The sequence below is a fragment of the Capsicum annuum genome, chromosome 12, assembly GCF_002878395.1.
Source record: "Capsicum annuum cultivar UCD-10X-F1 chromosome 12, UCD10Xv1.1, whole genome shotgun sequence".
NCBI classification, from domain to species: domain Eukaryota; kingdom Viridiplantae; phylum Streptophyta; class Magnoliopsida; order Solanales; family Solanaceae; genus Capsicum; species Capsicum annuum.
This window is the reverse complement of record NC_061122.1, coordinates 196,588,466-196,594,594: the sequence shown is the minus strand read 5'-3', so window position 1 is coordinate 196,594,594 and position 6,129 is coordinate 196,588,466. Positions and strand designations below refer to the sequence as shown.

Below are 6,129 nucleotides of genomic sequence, written 5' to 3'. Positions count from 1 at the left end.
GTTTTTACTATTTGTTCGAATGGGCTTTCTATTTGTATTTTGTTAATCTTATTTTTTCCTGTTATTTTATGTTTTGTTGTTAATACATATAGATTTTTACATCTTGCTGTAAATATTTTACTTCCTGGGGTTAATTCTATTCCTGATATTTTCCAATATAATACTAATGATTTATCTATATTCCTATCTGTTACTGCTACTGAATAATTTGCACTTATTATAAATTTAAATTTTTGGTATATTAGATTTCCTTTTACGGCAGTTATTATGCTTTTTTCTATAGGTTTTATAATTCTATCGTCTGCTAAATATAATTCTATTGGTGTATCTATTCCTTCTCTAAAACATGCTTTTATTAATATCTCTGTACCTCCAAGGTGTACATATTTTATTGAATCTCCTTTACTTTTTATATCATTTATTTCTTTATTAATTATTCTTTTTGTTACTAATGGTATACTAGCTTTTCCTTTTGCATATCTGCAGTCTATTACATGTTCTTTTTGATATACTACATAATATTCATCCTTTTTCCTAGTAAAAATATTTTTTATTGTTGGTATTTTAAATATTTTTTCTACACTTAAATCTAATTCTTTTCCTTTTATCTCGTCAAATATATTACTGTCAAATATTATTTTTTGTTCTGTTCCTTCATCATTTAAATATTCTTCCTTTGTTATTATTTTTATATCTTCTTCAGTCATTTAATTCATCTATTTCGCTATCTATTTCATTATCTGTTTCGTTTTCTGAAATTTTATATATACTATCTTCACTTTCTAATTCATAATCTATATAATCTATCTGCATATATTCGGTATTATCTATTTTTATTTCTGATATTTGTTTATTTTTTGGATTTTTAGGTAATTTACAATCTCTAGCTAAATGTTCTAACTTTCCACAATTATAACAAGTACATTCTTTTATAGATTTCTTTTTTCTATATGGTCTTTTATGTTTATAATTTTTTACATAATATCTTTTTCTTGGTTTCTTATATTTATATTTCGATTTTTTATATTTTTTATATTTCTTATGTCTTTTTCTTTTTTATAATATCTTTCTTCGCATCCAAATTGAGGTGCTATTTTATTTTTGCAACAGGCTAAATTTCTTATTAATGTTTTTTCCATTTTTAATTCTTCTCTATATTTTTCACATAAGTTTCTATACCATTGTTGTAAATATTTTTTATTCTTGCTCCTAACGTATCTACTATTTTTGCTTCTTCCCAACTTTTTATTATTTTCGAACTAAATGGCTCGGGTAATTTATTAAATATAATTTTCTTATTTCTTTACTTTCTTCTATACTATATGCTCCTTTGTAATAATATTCTTTAAATGCGCAAGTATATTCATCTATATAACACATATTACATATTGCTAATTTTAACATTAAATTTCTATTTGTATCTTTTTCTTCATTTTGTTCTTCTTCGATTGTTGTCGTACTACCAAATTCATCTTTTATAGCTGTTTCATATTTTTTTAATAATTCTATAGGTGTTAGTTTAGTTGTTGTCGATGATGTTCCTTCTATAGGTTTATTAGTTCTTAATACTTTTTTGCTATTTTCGGTTAGATTTGCAAACCATAGTTTTATTGATCCTATTAGTGTTTTTTCTATATATTCCGGTGCATCTGTTATATTTATATTATTATCTAATAATTGTTTTGTCATATATCCTATCCATAATTGTATTATTTTTTCTGTATCTATTACACAGTCTAGATCTAAAAAGTTATAATTTTTATTAATTATTTGTTTTGGTATCCATTTATCATATTTATTATATTTTTTAAACTTATTCTTGTAATATATAGGTTTTCTTATTTCTGTTGTTTTAGGTATTATATTTTCATTTTCTTTTTTATCAAGAGTATTTATTTCTGTGTGGGTATTTTCTAAGTTTTCCTCATTAATTTTTTGTTCTTCATTGATTTCCAAATTTTTTGTATTTGTTAATATTTCTGTGTATGTTTCACTATCTTCGGACTCATAATTATCTGTCTCTTCAATATCTATATTATTTATTTCTAATTCTTCATTTTTTATTTCTAATATTTCCTTAAATTGATTTATCTCATTTAGTAATTTCTGTTCTCTATCTTTTTCTTCTTTTTCTTTTTGTCTTTGTTCATACAGTTCTTTTAACATTTGTAATTCTTTTTCTAATTCAGCAATTCTACTATTTTTGGTTTCTTCTATTTTTCGTATTTCTTCCGTAGTTTGTTGTTTTATTTTTTCTATTTCTTTTTTCCTATCTATCTCTTCATTTTCTTTTTCTATTCTTACCATTGCTGTTAATTTATCTTCTAATTTTAATTCTTCTTTTTCTAACATTAGATATAAATGTTCACCTATTTTCTTATATCTTCGTCCTAGATTAGAAAATACTATTTTTATTTTTGATCCTTCGTAGTTTTCATATATTTTTTCATCTATTATAAATTCTTCTTTATTCATTTTATTGTGAATAGGTCATGTTGATATACATATTCTAAACTATCTATTTGTGATTCTAATCTTGATATTTCATCTTTTTGTGTTTCTATTGAATTTTTACTAACTCCGGCAAATATATTATAATGTAGTCTTTCTATTCTTATTTTTAATTCTTTTCGTTTTTCAGAGATAATTTGTTTTAATTCTTTATATTGTTGTATTTTATTCATTTTAAATTATATTTATAATATCTCGGTGGATATCTAAATCTAATTTTATCATAATTAGGTGGTATTTGTTTCATTCTTCTAGATTTTAAATGTGTTATTAATTTTGATTCAATACTAGATATTAATGTAATTAAGTAGGCTAGTTTTTGTGGATTTTCTTTTGTTTTATTTAGACTTATATATTCTGAATAATTACTAATTAAAGATTTTTTAATTTTTCTAAAAGCTTTTCTATTTTTAAATGGTCTTCGCATAATTAATTTAATATTTTTGTAATTATTATTTACATTTTTTTCTTGATTATCAATTAGTTTTACATAGGTGATAGCTTTAATTTTGTGAGAAATTCTCAAAATCATGTGCTCTATCAATATTTGTTGACAATAATAGAATAGATTATTGCTTTTCTCTATCTCTGACTTGATTAGGCTTCTCAAGTTTCAAAGTACAATGATAGGTATATTGCACTATACTTTGTTGTTTCATGGTTTAGTTTGTTATATTATAGTTGGTACTTTGTAACATTATAAATACTTTTTGTTGTATATCTGAGAGTGGTGAAATCTCAAGCCTCAATATTTGAAATTCCTTTCAGATTTACTTCAAACTTGAGCACTTGAAGACAAAAATCACAATGAAATACATGAAATTCTATTTTTTTTTTTATGGTTAGTGTCATTGATAACTCTCTAATTCCTATTCTTTTCTGAATTTAAATAAAGCGTAACATACATTGCACTCAAACATAATAAATCTTATAATGGCATGCGATTGCGTTTAGGTATTCAAGTATATTAATGTTGTTGGTACAATGTTGAAAGTTTACTCTAACCATGAATGCCCCTAATAATCATTTAAAAATTATGAAATTCACTAAGAATCTGAAGTCTTAAATATAATCAAATAATAATATCAAGAACTAACACATTCTATTCTCTCATTACATTTCGCGCAACTTCAGTCAAACCTTACCAAAAAATCGAGCTTTAAACAAATTTCTTAACATATTTTGTGCAGTTATAGATTCACCTTCAAACGTCTTAATGCATTCAGTGGAGGAATTCATATGGCTTCCAACAACGATGGTACATTCATCTACTCTTGATACTTTTGTACATTTGATTGGTACTTTTATACATTTGGTAGTATAATCGAAATACCTCTGCTATAATGGTGTCAAATAAGGATAAATCTACACCTCTAATTCTGATGACTTATTTTTGTTATGATTTTCTTCTTAATCGAAACCACAATTCATTCTTGGCTTACATGTTTCAATCTAATGAACTATCAACAACTTATCCTCTCTTCAAATTGACATTTTTTATTTCAATTATTTGATTTTTTTTAAGATTGTTGTAGATATGGGAGCAGAAGTTAGTGCAAATGTTTATTCATTCTTGCTATGGAAACAAATTCGTATCTTCAGCAAATTGATGAACAATGTCTGATCCGCTTCAAACCTGTGAACTGCAGCCATGGACATAAAAGCTACACATTAGCTCACCAACCAATTTAAATAACGTTTACTTGAAAAATACAAAGAAATAATTATATCCTGTTCAATTAGTTATTTTCATCATAAAAGATTGCAGAAAATAAATATTTTATATTCAACCATAAAATATTTAATATTATGTAAATTTAAGATTGTGTATATAATATAATTTTATCATTTAATTATTATGTCAAACTGTTATCAAAATTTAATTGTACGTATACATTATTTTTATTAAAATTTTTGTTTGTGCTCATGCCTTTCAATACTCTCCCATTTGATGTATTTGTTCAATTGTGTTTATGATGTTGTAGCTATTAATCAGGTTTCGTTCTTTTCCGTCAATACCATTCTTATCTCTGTACTCTCATTATTTTAATTTTTTTCTTTGATTGATTTCCTTAGTTGTTTGCTTACCTATATAATATACATTGTTTAACTTTCGATATAAAATTATTACTATACTTTATTTATAATTATAAATTTAGTATTATTAAACTTGTCTATTTTTGATAGTTTTCCGTATTTGGATTCAAAGTTTTCTAAGGTATAATTTTAGTATTTTGGTTAGCTCCTTACCTATACTTTACCGATACATTTACATCCTTAATGAATATTTTAATTTTTTATTTTTAAGACTAAAATTATTAATAATTGAAAATAGATGAAATATGCACAAATTATACTTGCTTTAACACACAAAGTTACGTATGAAAAGGAAAAGTTTACCGGTCTATTTTAATAATTAAAGTAAATTTACTGCAATTACTTATATCATACATAATTATAAATTTACTTCTATCACACATAATTATAACTACAAAAGGATATCAAATACAAAGACCAATACAAAGCAGCATCAAATATTTAGGAACATTAAATTGAAATAATAATTTAATATTTTTAAATACTTTTCATCCCCTTTTATAATTTTATAATTTTATGCCAACATTCTTCATTAATCTCCCACACAACCATGAAAAGCAACACATTTACTTTACGGTTTATAATTTTTCTATTTTAAAGCAGAATCACTTTTTTTTAATCAAATTTTTGTTGGTCTCTTAATCAAATAGTCCAAAGCTCAGAAAAATCGAATCCAATAAAACACCCGGCCCAAAAAATTGGAAGCTGAAAAGTTTCCAAAATTTACTATTAATTAAAAGGGCTAACACAAGAGTACCAAGTACTCTTCTTTGAAGCTCATAGCCGTCTGCAAAAATGTTACCGGAGTGCTGCTGTTGGAACTCCTGTGGGTGTTGTTTCAATTGATTCCATGGTTGCTCTTGGTGTTACTCTGCCTATCTGCTTCACTCATATCAGGTACTCACATATCTCTTTGCCTTCTCTTTGTCTGTAGCTCATGCCGTAACCTTTGTTTCCCTTGTTTAGGTGGTCATGGACTTATTGCATGATCAGATTCTCTCCAGTTCACCCAGATGTGAAGATCTGAATCCTCTTCATCTGGTGGTTGAAGATGCTGGATCTCTGTCCCATTTTTTGGGTGAAGAATTTTGAGAGCTAGGGTAGTACTTCTAGCTTTGCTTAGAACAGATGTAATATCTTCTTCCGGGCATACTCTAAAACTTATTTTTCTGTGTTGTTTATTCACCATACCTCTTGCATGTTGACTTGTGACTGATGCTGCTGATGTTGTATTATGTATATATCTGTTGTTTCCTTTCCTCATTGTTGAACTATACTGCGTTTCTTGATTCGAAGTTGTGGAACTTGATCTTTATTCATGTTTATCAATTTCCTTGTTTGCAGAATCACATTTTTTTCAAGCAAATTCCACGAAAATCTGTAGGGAGTTTAGCTTTTTATTTCTAAATATTTACATCCCTATATTTTTTTCTATATTTAAAACAAACAACTGTTTGCTATCTGCAAAATCTTATTACTAAATTACATGTTTCAATTATTTTTCAACTTTTTATTAAGTAA

At 25.5% G+C, this 6,129-nt stretch overlaps 1 long non-coding RNA gene across 1 annotated transcript; it reads left to right on the top strand.

Moving 5' to 3' along the window:
• The first annotated feature begins 5,134 nt into the window (after nucleotides 1–5,134).
• On the top strand, nucleotides 5,135–5,871 carry LOC107848991. The gene is made up of 2 exons (XR_007048278.1): nucleotides 5,135–5,505; nucleotides 5,575–5,871. It is a non-coding gene; the product is annotated as an uncharacterized LOC107848991 (long non-coding RNA).
• Nucleotides 5,872–6,129: the final 258 nt, after the last annotated feature.